The sequence below is a fragment of the Anomaloglossus baeobatrachus genome, chromosome 5 (assembly GCF_048569485.1).
Source record: "Anomaloglossus baeobatrachus isolate aAnoBae1 chromosome 5, aAnoBae1.hap1, whole genome shotgun sequence".
In the NCBI taxonomy this organism is placed as follows: domain Eukaryota; kingdom Metazoa; phylum Chordata; class Amphibia; order Anura; family Aromobatidae; genus Anomaloglossus; species Anomaloglossus baeobatrachus.
In genome coordinates, this window is record NC_134357.1 from 175,826,984 (window position 1) to 175,844,397 (window position 17,414).

Consider the following 17,414-nt stretch of genomic DNA (forward strand, 5'->3'; position numbering starts at 1 on the left):
GGGCGCCTTACAGCAGATTTGATGTTCTTTGCCAGCTTGTCCTGATGAAGAGAGCTGAGACTCTTGAAACGCGTTGACTTGACCTGTGCGTAAAATAAAGAAGCATTAATCTGACACTTCAGGAGTTGTCGGTCATTGGCGCGGTGTGAAACCCTTCTCTACTGTTCTCTGTTGATTAACTGTTAAGCTGTAATATTGTCTCCCATCATGGGTCCTTTTCTGGCATAATGTGCTGCATCTTGGGATCTTCCTGTAATAATGTTTTCCTTCTTGGCCCCTTCCTGTGATAATATCCCATCCTGGCTCCATCCTGTAATAATGTCCAAAACCTTACTCCTTCCTGTATTAATGTCCTCTATCATGGTGTCCTTCCTGTAATAATGTCCCCATCCTGGTTCTTTCCTGTAATAATGTCCTCCATCATGGGCCCTTAGATATAATAATGTCCTCCATTATGGTCCGTCCTGTATTAATAACACCAACCTAGCCCCTTCCTTTTGTAATGTCCTACACCCTGGGAACCTTCTTGTATTAATGTATTCCTTCCTGGACCCTTTCTTTAATAATATCCCCTATTATGGTCATCTTTCTTTAACAATGTTCCCCCTTATGGGCCCTTTTCAAATATAATGTCCCCATTCTGTACTAATGTTTTTCATTCTTGGCTCTTTCCTGGTATAATGTGCTTTTTCTTGCAATAATGTCCCTCATCATAGCCCTTTTCTGCAATAATGTCCATCTCCTAGACCTTTCCTTTAATAGTGTCCCCCATCCTGGCCCCAATTCTGTAACAATGTCCCCCATTCTGCAATAATGTCCCATGTCCTGGCCACTTTTTGTAATAATCTGCCCATCCTGGCTGCTTTTGATAAGGGCTTCTGTTCTGGTCCCCTTCCTGTAATAATGTACCCCACTCTTTAATAGTTTCCAAATCTTAGCCCCTTTCTATAAAAAATGCTCTCATCCAGGTCAATTTCCAGTAATGATGTCCCCATCCTGACCTCTTCCTATAATAGTGTTCTCAACCTGGCCATCATGTAGTAATGTCCTCCGTTCTGTCTCTTTCATATAATCATGTCCCCTATCATGTGACCCTTTCTGTAATCATGTCCTCTCTCATTGGACCCTTTTTATAATAATGTCTCTATTCTGTCTCTTTTCTGGTAAAATGTCCCCTGTTCTGATGATTTTTTACAACAAATTTTAAAAAACAAACAATTCTTCTTACTTTCCTTGTTCCCATAATCTATGGCATCCTCGTTTATACCCTGAAGCTGCCTTTGTAAAGCCCTGCACAGGTGGTTCATGATGTTTCTACCATGTTCAACATGTGTCGGGCACCTCAGCATCAGCTGCTAGCTATTGATTGGCCGGCAGCATGTACTGCATTGCAAGGACAGGCGAGTCTCTGCACCTCAATATCCTTCAGCTTAATCTGCATCCTTGGATGCACATCCAGTTTAAATATGTGCTGTTATCAGTAGGCCCCCTTCCTGCATGGACCCAGTCTCAGTCACACCCTCTGCGACAACGATCATTATGCCCATGACTTTTGTCATCTATATTTGTTACCTATAGGAATATACACTGACAAGAAAAAGGATAACAATGTTTTGAACTTTTGAATTCAGATATCTCCATATCGCACTATGTTGCTTAGTTGACCTATTTGCAGTGTGTGCCAATTTTTGCCACTTTTCCTGTGGTCTGACCTAAATTTATGGAAATGTGGACACTCCAAGAAGGGTCTCCAAGTTGGCTTTTGTCTGTAGTGCCTAAAGCTTCCAACGTGAGACTACCATCATTTTAAAGACAATCAGCTTTGTTACGTCACACATAAATTTGACTAGCAACTATTTAGCATATGATTAGTTAAGCAGATTCTTAGCATGTCACTGCATTCTTAATGTTTTGCTCCTGAAAACCTAAATTTTAATTTTTATTATTTTGTTAGTATTTTGTAAATCCACTTTTGGCTATCAAGACTGCTTGAATCCTTCTGTGCATGCTCTTACATACATTGGTACATAGTTACATAGGTTGAAAACAGATCTATGTCCATCTAGTTTAACCTTCCTGCACCAATTCTACATTTTGTTGCTAAATCCTCTATAACCAACAATGTTATATGGCCTGAAGAAATCATGCAGCTTTTTTTTTAAAAGTTCTTATAATATCTGCCATTACTACCTCTTGTGGTAGGGCATTCCACTATCTGCTCTAACTGTAAACAATTCTTTACTATTTAGCTGCTGTAATCACCTTTATTCCACTTCACAGTTAGTTCCCTCTGGTCCTCAGTATTGTCTTTGGAAGAATTAAGTCATGTTCCAATCCTTTGTACTGACCACACATGTATTTATACATATAAATGAGATCTCCTCTGAGACGTCTTTTTTTCTAAGCTAAGCAGATCTAATTTTTTCAACCTATCATCATATGGGAGGCTTTCTATTACTTGCAATCTAGTTGCTCTTGATCAGATTCAAGCATGTCTACACTAAAATCTGATCCCAGGTCTCTTCTACATGTTCTCAATGTTGGTAAGTAGTGGTCGACTCACTTGGGTATGTATACAACCTTTTTTTCAACTCTACCCACAAGTGTTTGATTGGGTTGAAGTCTCGAGACTATTAGAGCCAATCCAGCACCTCTACTTTACTTTTATTGAATAATTTCTTCGACAATCTTGACATATGCTTCTTGTCATTGTCCTGCTGGAACACTATGCTGTCCATTTTATACCCATAGTACTCGAGTCTACAAAGTAACTCGTCTGGTAAGATACTCACATATAACTCAGCATTGAGAATAACATCTAGCCTGTCCACGTATCCAACACCTTTGGCAGAGAAAAAACCCAAGATCTTCAAGCATCCTACACTGAACTTGATAGTTCCTTCAATTTCTCGATGTCAGCCCCATTTTCCCCTGTTTCTTCCAGACTCATTTGCACCCATAAGAGCCTAGCATATTGTCTTTCATTTCATTGCTCCAGATCATACGTTTCCAATCTTCTACTATTTACTTTTTGCAAACTCAAGCTGATGCTTCAAATGACGATATTGAAATCAAGCCTTATTCATTTCTGGGGCCCCCATTCCATACTTTTTGTAAAGTGTGTCAAACTGTGCTTGCATGAATGTCTGTTATCTCACTATTATGGCACATGCAAGCCACCTCCACTGTGGTGTTTGCCACAAAAGAACTGATAAACCTTGTGATGAGCCACATTGTTGACTCCTATTTTTTGCTTGGACATCCACCTCCTAACTTTTGATTGTATAATGGACTTAATTTGGTATTACAACTATCCTGGTACTCACATGATGCAGTTTGGCTAATTTCATGGCTGAGAGACTGCAATTGCTGAGCTGGATGATGCTGTTTCTCTTTTCTTGGAAAATCGTTTTCACAGTTGCTTCTTGATTAAAAGATGTTTACACCACCAGAAGCAAAACAAGAACAATGCAGTGACATGTAAGAATCATATGCTAAATAGTTGCTAGTCAAATTATGTATGAGACAGCCTTGATGATTGTCTCTAAAATGAGATGCACTGTATACCTTAAATTTGAAAATGTCAAACCATCTTGCATTTGGTGTATAAATTTGGTCTGATTCATGCTGCCTACTGTTGGGGAACGATGCATTAGAAGGCAGGTTCCTTTTAACTTTGGCAATACCACCCAACAAAATTGTCTTAGTACAAGCCCCTCTCACACATGAAATCTAAAATGAATTGAGTGAGGAGCAAATCTACAGTATATCACTAATGCATACAGTATAGACCAAAAGTATAAACACACCTTCTCATTCAAAGAGTTTTCTTTATTTTCATGACTCTGAAAATTGTAGATTCACATTGAAGGCATCAAAACTATGAATGACATACTTAACAAAATGGTGTGAAACAACTGAAAATAAGTAGCCACCTTTTGCTTTGATTACTGCTTTCCACACTCTTGGCATTCTCTTGATGAGCTTCAAGAGGTAGTCACCGGAAATGGTCTTCCAACAGTCTTTTTAAATCAATAAGTTTTTATTGATAAAGTTCAACATGAGTAAACAGAACCGCAACACACTGCGGATATTATCAACTTTTGTTTTCATACTTAAAAAATAAACAGAAAAAAAAGTTAATAGTAATACAGAAAAGAAAGTACAATAGCAGCTTTTAGAGAAATTCTTCTGCAGGAGAAAAAGGGCTTCAGGGCTTATACATCATAGGTACAAGAGGGATTATCTACTACACTTGCAAACTTCAAATGGAACCTAAAGACTCATCTGTTCAGAAATGCCTATAACCATGAATGACCTCACTGCTTCACCACCGTGCGGAGCTGCCGCCCGACCACCGTGCGGAGCTGCCGCCCGACCTACACCCCACCTACTGTCTCCTCCCCAAAATCCTTTAGAATGTAAGCCTGCAAGGGCAGGGCCCTCTTCCCTCTGTACTAGTCTGTCTACTGTAACCTGTATATGTGTTCTGTATGTAACCCCCTTCTCATGTACAGCACCATGGAATCAATGGTGCTCTATAAATAAACAATAATAATAATAATAAAAGAGGGAAAGAATACAAAAATAGACCAGGGAAAGGAAAAGGATGGGGAGATCAGGCTATGGATAAGGAAGTTTTTGAGGATGACCAAGGAGCCCATCAACACTTGATTTTATTTTTGGTGCCCAGGTCTAAGGCCAAGATAAGCTGATATTGGTAATGTTTATTAATTCTCTGTAATAGTTCTAACCTTGAAGGAACTCCTGTCACCCTCCAATGACTTGCCAAACTCATACGTGCAGCAATTAAAATATATGGGATTATAGGTCTAAAGTCCCTAGGCAGAGCATCCAGGCCAATCCCCAATATTGCCAAAGGACCGTTCAGTTGTAAAGGCAGCCCAGTTACCGACTTAATAATGTTCGACACCTCACTCCAGAAGGGCCGGATATGCGGGCAATCCCACCAAGCATGTCCCATAGAGCCTACAGCTGAGTAGCCTTTTCAACACAATTGGGAGTAGGTTTTATGGAATCAAGAGATTTTTAGTGGGGTATAGTACCAGTCAAAGTGTACCTTCTTGAGTTGCTCTAGATGATTAATGCACAAGGTATATTTTAATACACTTAATCACAATTGTCCAGTACTAGCTATTCACAAGTTCAAACAAACTCAGATTACCGCAACTTGGCACCGGAAAATAACCAGCCAAGAAAGAAGTGATTCAATACAAAATTGCTATCAAATCTTAAATATTTTATTCATGATAATTTCATACAATAATTATATAAACAAGAGAGCCACCTGGGGGGCACATGGTTCCGGAGTCATCAATTCAATTATAAATCCCATCCATCATTACAGCATATCAAAGAGTGACACCATATTACAATAGTCAAGTCTAACACTCCATATCATATTAAACTATATCAAGAAAGAGAGTATATTTGGAATGTAGCATTGACTACCACAATATATCATTTAAGCCATAATTATATACATCACAGTTGCATATGATTTGATGTCACCAAATATCAACGCCCATATATCATACTATACATAACTGCTATCACTATGGCAAAATACCCTATAAACATTGTGGGGATCAGTGGAATATTATGGTAGGAATGGCAAACTGACCGATATGCTGAAATGAGGGATATACACGATTGCCATATATTGATACCTACATATACTGGCGAATATCGACCATATATTGATACCTACATATACTGGCAAATATCGATCAGTTGCCGTTACCATATATATAAATATTGTATCAATACTACCACCTAGCGACCATCCACAAGGTCATAGTCGGCTATACTAGCTATAATGCCTAAACGCCATGATGACACGATAGCAGTCATCTAACAATAAAGGTAAAAGGTATGGATAAGGAGTACTTACATCAATGAATGAAGTGCCTGGCCATGTGTCCCACCACCCCTGACGTACGTTTCGCCGCTGCTTTATCAAAAGGGGGCTTTTGAACACAACTGAACACAACTGATTGTCCCAACCCCGTTTATAGGGAGAGAAATTACACTTATTAAACCTGACAGGGCACACCTGTGAAGTTAAAACCATTTCCGGTAACTACCTTTTGAAGCTCATCAAGAGAATGCCAAGAGTGTGCAAAGCAGTAATCAAAGCAAAAGGTGGCTACTTTGAAGAACCTAGAATATAAAACATATTTTCAGTTGTTTCACACTTTTGTGTTAAGTATTTCATTCCACATATGTTAATTCATAGTTTTGATGCCTTCAATGTGAATCTACAATTTTCAGAGTCATGAAAATAAAGAAAACTCTTTGAATGAGAAGGTGTGTTCAAACTTTTGGTCTATACTGTATGCATTAGTGATATACTGTAGATTTGCTCCTCACTCAATTCATTTTAGATTTCATGTGTGAGAGGGGCTTGTACTAAGACAATTTTGTTGGGTGGTATTGCCAAAGTTAAAAGGAACCTGCCTTCTAATGCATCTTTCTCCAACAGTAGGCAGCATGAATCAGACCAAATTTATACACAAATGCAAGATGGTTTGACATTTTCAAATTTAAGGTATACAGTGCATCTCATTTTAGAGACAATCATCAAGGCTGTCTCATACATAATTTGACTAGCAACTATTTAGCATATGATTCTTACATGTCACTGCATTGTTCCTGTTTTTCTTCTGGTGGTGTAAACATCTTTTAATCAAGAAGCAACTGTGAAAACGATTTTCCAAGAAAAAGCGTTCAGGCGAAACGGATTGGGATTGCCCGCATATCCGGCCCTTCTGGAGTGAGGTGTCGAACATTATTAAGTCGGTAACTGGGCTGCCTTTACAACTGAACGGTCCTTTGGCAATATTGGGGATTGGCCTGGATGCTCTGCCTAGGGACTTTAGACCTATAATCTCTCATATTTTAATTGCTGCACGTATGAGTTTGGCAAGTCATTGGAGGTTGGCAGGAGTTCCTTCAAGGTTAGAACTATTACAGAGAATTAATAAACATTACCAATATCAGCTTATCTTGGCCTTAGACCTGGGCACCAAAAATAAAATCAAGTGTTGATGGGCTCCTTGGTCATCTTCAAAAACCTCCTGATCCATAGCCTGATCTCCCCATCCTTTTCCTTTCCCTGGTCTATTTTTGCATTCTTTCCCTCTTGTACCTATGATGTGTAAGCCCTGAAGCCCTTTTTCTCCTGCAGAAGAATTTCTCTTTTCTGTATTACTATTAACATTTTTTTCCTGTTTATTTTTTAAGTATGAAAACAAAAGTTGATAATATCTGCAGTGTGTTGCAGTTCTTCTGTTTACTCATGTTGAACTTTATCAATAAAAACTTATTGATTTAAAAAGACTGTTGGAAGACCATTTCCGGTGACTACCTCTTGAAGCTCATCAAGAGAATGCCAAGAGTGTGGAAAGCAGTAATCAAAGCAAAAGGTGGCTACTTATTTTCAGTTGTTTCACACCATTTTGTTAAGTATGTCATTCCACATGTGTTAATTCATAGTTTTGATGCCTTCAATGTGAATCTACAATTTTCAGAGTCATGAAAATCAAGAAAACTCTTTGAATGAGAAGGTGTGTCCAAACTTTTGGTCTGTACTGTACATAAAATATGGTTACCCTATGTGCCCAGGTGACAATGAGCCACTCAACCTAGTTTCCCACTAGGATTTATAAAAGTAGGATAATTTAACCTTTCATGGATTTCACGGTCCTGACTATCTCACTGGAAATTACGTAGACAGAACTGTTGGCAAATACTAGGTCTGTCCTCATACACTGATAGCTATTGATATTGACAAGTGAACCTTATAATTAACCATTTACACATATCACATATTTGCAAATAGTATATATTTACAAATGTATTTTAATTATAGGTTATGTTACATTTGGAGAATTAATGCATTCCATTTTGCTGCAATTGTGACTTTATTGATATTCGCACAAATGTGAGCGTTAATTTTACTCTAGTGTAAGAGCATAGATGGCATAATGGACAGAGAGCAGATACCCAGCTGAGCATGGGACATCGACACTGGCAGCAGCAGAACTATGTAGAAGGCAGAAATGGACAGTCAGCAGGAAGATTGTATAACCGATCTAATCAGTGGTTCATCAATTGCAGTTGAATGTAAGTAGGCACTCATTCATGCCTGATTCATTTTGACAAATATAAGGTTTTCCATGCTTCCTACTAATACCTTTTACATGACAGTGTGCCCATCTTAGCAAACTGGGTCAGTTTGTGCCTTTGGTCCAATCTGCTGATACAGAGGAAAATGTGACCAGGGCTCAAGGTACCTGCCTAAGAAAAATCACAGTCTGGGACAACTGAACCTTTCTGTTCAGTCAGTGCATCTCTGATTGATAAAGTGCAACAGTGTCAGATAAAAGTGTCATGCCACTTACACTGTAGCTGCCTCAGCTAGTTGTTACAGTCTTAACACTGGAAAAGCATTTTGTCAATAGGCATTGCACAGGAGTCTCCTAGTCAGTTATGAGCTCTTCAAGTATTTGGTCCATGAAAACTTCCACCGAATAGGTAAAACAGACTTCATGATAATGTCAATTTGGATTGAATGTTGGATGGCAGAAAAATTCCCCCACTTTGTCTTTATAGTGATAGCATTGTTATCCACTAGTGGTCTAACTGTGGACCAAATCTTCAAAGGCAGCCAACTTTTCAAGTTGGTATGGCAATAACTGCACCACTGGGAATTTGACCTGGTTACAGCCTAGTTGCACACAAGTAAATCACTGGAGCATACACCTGTTTGATCAACACAGCATAAAAGAGAGAGATTTTCTCCTGCAATGGAGAAGGAGAAGGTTGCATACCAAATATAGTATTAGTGATGATGATGATGATGATGACACTGACAAGGTTCTACTTAAGGGCACAGCATGGTTAACAAAAAAATAAGCATAAGCAGTGTTGGACTGGAGAATACAGGGCCGACCAGAAAACATTTTTCTTAGAGTTTAATCTCCAGCAATATAGAAATAAGATAGGACAAGTGTGGTCTTCAACAAAAAGGAGGTCAACGCTGCTGTCTACATTAAGATAAAGTGTGTGAAACTAAATATCATAGATTTCTTTCATTATTGGTATCACTATTTGGACTACATAGAAATTGATGGACCACGTCTTTCCAACATGGGATCTAATTGATTGATAAAATGTTTAAAGGGGGATATTGTAGATAGTTTTGTTTTTTCTTTCTAAATAAAGTATTTTAGTTTTAGGTAACACTTTACTATAGCAGTGTAACAGGGTGAAAGACTTACATATAGTGGAATATATCTGTGCTATGATTTAAATGGCCACCGGGTGTCACTGTAGAGCATGACTGTGAACAGTTGATTTTTAAAATAGTGTGGCAGTTGGGTGAGTGACGTGCGTGCGCTGGAGCTGTTAGGGTAAGTTCACATAGTGCGTTTTTCGCGGCATTTTTGCGCGTTTTTCGGGTGCGTTTTTGCCCAAAAAACTGCATGACTTTGCTTCCCCCAGCAAAGTCTATGAGTTTTCATTTTTGCTGTCTGCACACAGCGTTTTTTTTCAGCTGCGTTTTTGTGGTGTCCACAAAAACGCAGCATGTCAATTATTCCCGCGTTTTTCACCGCGTTTTTCATCCATTGAGTGCAATGGGATGTTGAAAGACGCAATGAGAAACGCAAATTGTTATTATAGCTGCGTTTTGGTGCGTTTCTAAGACCAGAAACGCAGCTATAAACGCAGGAGGTGGGTAGTAAAGTGACATGTACAGGAAGAGGATTCCTTCTGTCAGTAAATACAGAAGCGTGAATCCTCCTGGTACCGTCACCGCTGCTTCCACCTCCAGTCCTGTGCATGTCTGCTGCCGTGCGGCGAAATGTCTGGGCGGGAGGTGGAGGCAGCTGCGAAATCAAAAGTGAACAGTAGAAAAAAAAAATGTCATACTCACCTGTCTGCAGACTCCCGGTGCCATGTCCGCTCCCACCTCCTCTTCCCGGTAACGCCGCTCCGGCTGTGTGCAGTCTCCCCGGGTATGTATGCCTGCAGGACCTGGCGATGGATCACCTGATGCAGTCACCTGACGCGTCAGCTGATCGTAAGTCTCGGGGTGACGCTGACGCCCGGCCGGTTTAACCTATCAGCGGATGCCGTCAGAAGACTTCATCAGCTGATTACCGGCAGCTCCTGCAGCGATCGGACGGGATCAGACTCCTCCAATCGCTCCAGGAGCTGCCGGTAATCAGCACATAAGTGAGTATTTTTTTTTTTTTTTGCACTGATGCATCATCTGATTGTATAAACGGCTTTTATACAATCAGCTGATGCGTGATGTGATTCACATCCTAGAATCTGACACATCATCTGATCGGTATGCCTTCCAGCAAACTGTTTAAGCAAGCATTGTTGACCTTAGGGAGATCAACATATCCACTGCGGAGACACCATCACGTGTTTCTCAACGCAGTGATTCTAGAGCAATGCCCCCTGGGAAGTGTGCAAATAAGAAAGCCGCGGAGACACCATCACATGTTTCTAGCCAGATTCCTACTCCACACTGATGAGGGGCAAACACCCCGAAACGGCTGTCTGTGGATGGATACCATGTTTGGTATAGGTGGTCTCCTTGACTGGAGACTGCCCTTCCCGTGGTTGTTCCTTCCCGGTGAAAGACCTGGCTAGTTTCCTGGCAGCGTTGAGAAACATGTGATGGTGTCTCCGCGGCTTTCTTATTTGCATACTTCCCAGGGGGCATTGCTCTAGAATCACTGCGTTGAGAAACACGTGATGGTATCTCCGCAGTGGATATGTTGATCTCCCTAAGGTCAACAATGCTTGCTTAAGTAGTCTTTTACTAGGCATTGCCCCACTAGTGAGATTCCTACTCCACACTGATGAGGGGCAAACACCCCGAAATGGCTGTCTGTGGAAGGATACCATGTTTGGTATAGGTGGTCTCCTTGACTGGAGACTGCTCTTCCCGTGGTTGTTCCTTCCCGGTGAAAGACCTGGCTAATTTCCTGGCAGCGTTGAGAAACATGTGATGGTGTCTCCGCGGCTTTCTTATTTGCATACTTCCCAGGGGGCATTGCTCTAGAATCACTGCGTTGAGAAACACGTGATGGTGTCTCCGCAGTGGATATGTTGATCTCCCTAAGGTCAACAATGCTTGCTTAAGTAGTCTTTTACTAGGCATTGCCCCCACTAGCCAGATTCCTACTCCACACTGATGAGGGGCTAACACCCCGAAACGGCTGTCTGTGGATGGATACCATGTTTGGTATAGGTGGTCTCCTTGACTGGAGACTGCCCTTCCCGTGGTTGTTCCTTCCCGGTGAAAGACCTGGCTAGTTTCCTGGCAGCGTTGAGAAACATGTGATGGTGTCTCCGCGGCTTTCTTATTTGCATACTTCCCAGGGGGCGTTGCTCTAGAATCACTGCGTTGAGAAACACGTGATGGTGTCTCCGCAGTGGATATGTTGATCTCCCTAAGGTCAACAATGCTTGCTTAAGTAGTCTTTTACTAGGTATTGCCCCCACTAGCCAGATTCCTACTCCACACTGATGAGGGGCAAACACCCCAAAACGGCTGTCTGTTGATGGATACCATGTTTGGTATAGGTGGTCTCCTTGACTGGAGACTGCCCTTCCCGTGGATGTTCCTTCCCGGTGAAAGACCTGGCTAGTTTCCTGGCAGCGTTGAGAAACATGTGATGGTGTCTCTGCGGCTTTCTTATTTGCATACTTCCCAGGGGGCAATGCTCTAGAATCACTGCGTTGAGAAACACGTGATGGTGTCTCCGCAGTGGATATGTTGATCTCCCTAAGGTCAACAATGCTTGCTTAAGTAGTCTTTTACTAGGCATTGCCCCCACTAGCCAGATTCCAACTCCACACTGATGAGGGGCAAACACGCCGAAACGGCTGTCTGTGGATGGATACCATGTTTGGTATAGGTGGTCTCCTTGACTGGAGACTGCCCTTCCCGTGGTTGTTCCTTCCCGGTGAAAGACCTGGCTAGTTTCCTGGCAGCGTTGAGAAACATGTGATGGTGTCTCCGCGGCTTTCTTATTTGCATACTTCCCAGGGGGCATTGCTCTAGAATCACTGCGTTGAGAAACACGTGATGGTGTCTCCGCAGTGGATATGTTGATCTCCCTAAGGTCAACAATGCTTGCTTAAGTAGTCTTTTACTAGGCATTGCCCCCACTAGCCAGATTCCTACTCCACACTGATGAGGGGCAAACACCCCGAAACGGCTGTCTGTGGATGGATACCATGTTTGGTATAGGTGGTCTCCTTGACTGGAGACTGCCCTTCCCGTGGTTGTTCCTTCCCGGTGAAATACCTGGCTAGTTTCCTTCCAGCAAACTGATCAGATGATATTGGAACCGGATTGGACGGCGCGGGACCTTGACTCAGGATTACTACGGAGGGGGGTTCTTTATTTCAATAAAGATGGAGTCACTAATTGTGTTGTGTTTTATTTCTAATAAAAATATTTTTCTGTGTGTTGTGTTTTTTTTTATCTTTACTAGAAATTCATGGTGGCCATGTCTAATATTGGCGTGACACCATGAATTTCAGGCTTAGGGCCAGCTGATAATATAAAGCTAGCCCTAACCCCATTATTACCCAGCGAGCCACCGTCACCAGGGCAGCTGGGAGAGTTGGCTACAGCGCCAGAAGATGGCGCTTCTATGAAAGCGCCATTTTCTGGAGTGACTGCGGACTGCAATTCGCAGCGGGGGTGCCCAGAAAGCATGGGCACCCTGCACTGTTGATTTCAATCCCCAGCTGCCTAGTTGTACCTGGCTGGACACAAAAATTAGGCGAAGCTCACGTCATTTGTTTTTTTTAATTATTTCATGAAATTCATGAAATAATTAAAAAAAAAAGGGCTTCCCTATATTTTTGGTTCCCAGCCGGGTACAAATAGGCAGCTGGGGATTGGGGGCAGCCCGTACCTGCCTGTTGTACCCGGCTAGCATACAAAAATATGGCGAAGCCCACGTCATTTGTTTTGTTTGGGGAGACAAAGAACTCCTGCATACAGTCCTGGAAGGAGGATGCTGAGCCTTGTAGTTCGACAGCTGCTGTCTGCTCTCCTGCATAAACTATTGGATGGAGGATGCTGAGCCTTGTAGTTCTGCAGCTGCTGTCTGCTCTCCTGCATACACTATTGGATGCAGCTTGCTGAGCCTTGTAGTTCTGCAGCTGTCTGCTCTCCTGCATACACTAGTGGAGAATGAAGAACATATGGAAGAAAGAAATGACATTAGAACTTTTTTTTTTTTTACACTTAGAAACCTATTGCGTAGGTAGTAAATCATTATAGAACCAGAATGCTACCTCAATTTAAATTTTATAAAACCAGTATTTATTGAAATTCATTAAAATTCAAAAAATTCCACCTGTGACAACATATAGCACACAAAAAACATAATCCCAGGACCATGGAACAGCTCCAAAATATCCGCCCAAAGGAACAAAACAATTATTCCATAATTAATCTCAGTAATAATCCTGCCAAGGTATAAGATCTAAATGACCCTCACTCTCCCTTTCCTCTACCTGCCAATGGAGATGCAACATAAAGTCACAATACACCCTAAAGGTGATGAGGTGCCCCCATTCCTTGGCGGCTTTCCCTTCTAGGATATCCCTAGTCTCCCTCGTGTTCAAATAAAGTCTAGAGGTTATAGCCTCAATTGTCAGGAAAGATAGGAAAAATAGACTTATCTGAGAGATACTTGAGTCAAAAAATAGTCCCTCAGCAGTCCTTTTTTCATAGTGTAGAGGCGTCCGGGCTTTCCATGGTCCTCAACCCAATAACATAGATTCACACAGTCTCAACGCGTTTCTCCCCATACAATTAGTTAGGGTTCATCAGGAGACAATGAAAAGTAACTGGCCCAATCGCCTGTGGAACAAACAAATATCAAAACCCCAAATCCAAACCACAACATAGACAGTCTTAAGGACACATAGCAGACATACCTGATAGCTGTTAAGGGGGCTACTCATTCAGCAGCACACACCTCTCCATGTGGATATATGTAATGGATGCCTTACCCTGTGGCTCACTCTCCTTAAATACCATCAAATAGGGGCTGTCTTCCTAGGCAATTGTCTGCAGGAACGCCCCGTTGCCTGGGAAACCCCGGATGTATACTACACGTGCAGTCACCATTTAGAAAAAACCGGGGCTCATGCCGGAAGTCTGCAATCCCATACGACCCATCCGGGTCACATGACTCCACATGCTGCGTCACCGTAGCATCACAGGGGCTGTCCTACCAGGCAATCGCCTCCAGGACCGCCCCGTTGCCCGGGATACCCCGGAGGTATAATACATGTGCATTGACTATTTAGATGTAACCGGAACCCATACCGGAAGTAAACAGTCCCACATGACCCGTCCGGGTCATGTGACTCCACATACTGCGTCCTCAGATCGTCACAGCTTCCTCCTGGCAAGTATAAGGGAACCCGGAAGTGACATGCGGTCCGATCCGTCCCATAGCCCAGCTCACACTGCCCAAGTGGGCGTCGCCACAATATCACTTTTTTTTTTTTCTTCAACAATCTTTAATGGCACTGTTCACTGATAAAAAAACGCAGAAAAATGCAGCAAAACGCAGCCAAAAACGCAACAAAACGCGGTAAAAACGCATGCATTTTTTTCATGCATTTTTAAAGACGTTGCGTTTCTGTGCGTTTTTAGCGCTAAAAAACGCACAAAAATGCAGCGTCAAAAAAACGCAGTGTGTGCACTTAGCCTTAAGGAGAGGAGAGTGTGGTCCTGTGGGCTCGGTTGCTTTCTTTTGAGAAAAGGGAATGATTGCTGATCTGTCTCCACAGTAGGATTTTTATTGCTCCGTCATAAAGGAGATGCTGAACTAAGGAATAAAGTGTTTAACTCGTGGTTTAAATAAACACGAAGCAGAGTGAATATTGCAAGGTGAAATAGAGATGGGATAACAGACTGGCCTTCTGCGAATTAACCCTGAGTGCTGTGTCTGTGTGGCAAAAGACATCGAAAGAAGTCTGTGAGTTATAACTATTGAGAGACCGGTCAATGTGTGTTAATAGTTAGATAGGGATAGTTAAAGCAAAGACTCCTTAAACAAAAAGACATTTGTTGAAGGGCTTTGGTGCAGCCATAATTAAGATCATGGAGAGGAAACATCTCTTGATATAGCGTTAGTAGCTTTTCGACCATCCCCACTTATTGAGAGGTAATCTCCATCAGATTGGCTTCCATTTGCTCTAAGATGTCCCAGCCAGCTTTTGCCTCACCCATCCGGTGTTTTTGCTAAATAGACACAGCTAAAGTCCATGGAACTCCATCCACCGGTGTCAGTTGTATAGCATCCAACTTGGTATGATCTTCTGGCATTACATGAAGTTGGGAAACCATTCTTTTGAGGGGTCAACTGTAAGCTTACTCTTCTCAGGTTTAGGCACACTTCCAGCACATGTCCTTGATGCACAGTTGCCAATGTGCGGAAAGCTGTGTACCTTTTTTCCTCCTTCTGTAGGCTCAACCTGCACTTCCATCCCTTCCAATAGTACCTGGGTCCAGCATGCATGGCAAATACTGTCTGTCTCACAGGCAGCAGAATTGGGGTTCACCACCACTTTTCATAGAAGTTTTAAGACAGCTGGTAGCTTTTGAATCTGACTGACCTGGATTAGCTGCTGGAACAGTTTTCTACTTGAGCAATGCCGTGCCACATGGGGTCAACTGTGCCCTTGTCTGTCTGTCAGGAACTGCTCCACCTCTTCAAAATGTTCTTTCCCTGAATTACAGAGGGTCCACTTTCACCAGAGTCTTTACCAAGACCATCCCTTTTAGTTCAAGGTTCTGTCTACAGATACATATTTTTATCCCCAGCAACCCTGCAATGTGCATAGGTAACTGATTAGCAGCCATTAGTCATATGGTCAGTACTTTTCTTTAGTGGACAACCTCTGGAAATGCAATGGGATGTACTCTTCAGGCCAAATAGTCATCTGGATGCCTATAGCGGGCTTTACACGCTACGACATCGTTAATTAATTATTGTCGGGGTCACTGTCTTTGTGACGCACATCCGGCGTCATTAACGATATCGCAGTGTGTGACACTTATGAACGACCTTAAATGATCGCAAAAGCGGTCAAAATCGTTTGCCGCGGAGAGGTCGTCCTGAAACAAAAAATCGTTTTCTACTTATTAGCAATGTTGTTCCTCGTTCCTGCGGCACCACACATCGCTATGTGTGACACCGCAGGAGCGACGAACATCTCCTTACCTGCCTCTACCGGCAATGCGGAAGGAAGGAAGTGGGCGGGATGTTACATCCTGCTGCTCTCCGCCCCTCTGCTTCTATTGGACGCCTGCCATGTGACATCGCTGTGACGCTGCACGAGCTGGCCAGAGTGACGTCGCAGGGCAGGTAAGTCCGTGTGACGGGGGTAAGCGAGGTTGTGCAGCACGGGCAGTGATTTGCCCGTGTCGCACAACCGATGGGGGCCGGTAGGATTGCTTGCGATCTCGCTAGCGAGATCGCAGCGTGTAAAGCCCGCTTATGTCTATTAAACAGCAGATTATTCATCCATTAATTCAGTACGTGTCAATCGCGCTCACTTGGATACTGCTCCAAAACAAATGTCTGTTTTGACTGATCCTCTTCCAGTTATGGTGTTTGATGGTCAGTTTCTGGGTTCCTTAGGCAATGATATTCGGTGTTCGGGTTCTGTTGACAACAATATTCAGTCTTTGGGTTCCTTGAGTGGCGATATAATTAAACTTGATCCTCTGGCAGATGGCAATGTTGGTGTACAAATGCTGAAGCATTGAATATAAATATATTCTTCTGCCCACCATCTCACAGTTACACCATGCTCCCTGGACAAAATTTGTTTTGGAGAAAAGATCATGAGCAATACACACGAAAACCATGATGAGCAGATATGTTTTCTTTTCATTTTTCTATTTTGTATATCTCATTTACTGCTATAGAAAAATTTCCCAAAATACTCATAACATGTCAACCCTTAGACAGCTATTTTTCATAGCGCAAAGCGACAGTGAAGGATTTTTCAATCACTGCAATCGTGACTCAACCGTTAATGTTACAACCTGTTGACTAGGAAGGAAATGCAAACATACATACCGATACAGGTAAAATAGATTAATATTCTTGCAATTTGTTGATGCTCCAGAGGAATACAGATCTTCTTTCTTTCCCAGTTGCTTTTGTGACAGCATATATTTATTTTCTGCTTGTTTGCGAATTCTTGCTGTAGGGGATTCATTTGTCTTGTTGTTTAGACACTTAACTATGACTTCATGCCACATAGAAACACAGCAGTGATGCTAAAACCAGAAACAGCCTAAAGGTATTGTTTAGTTT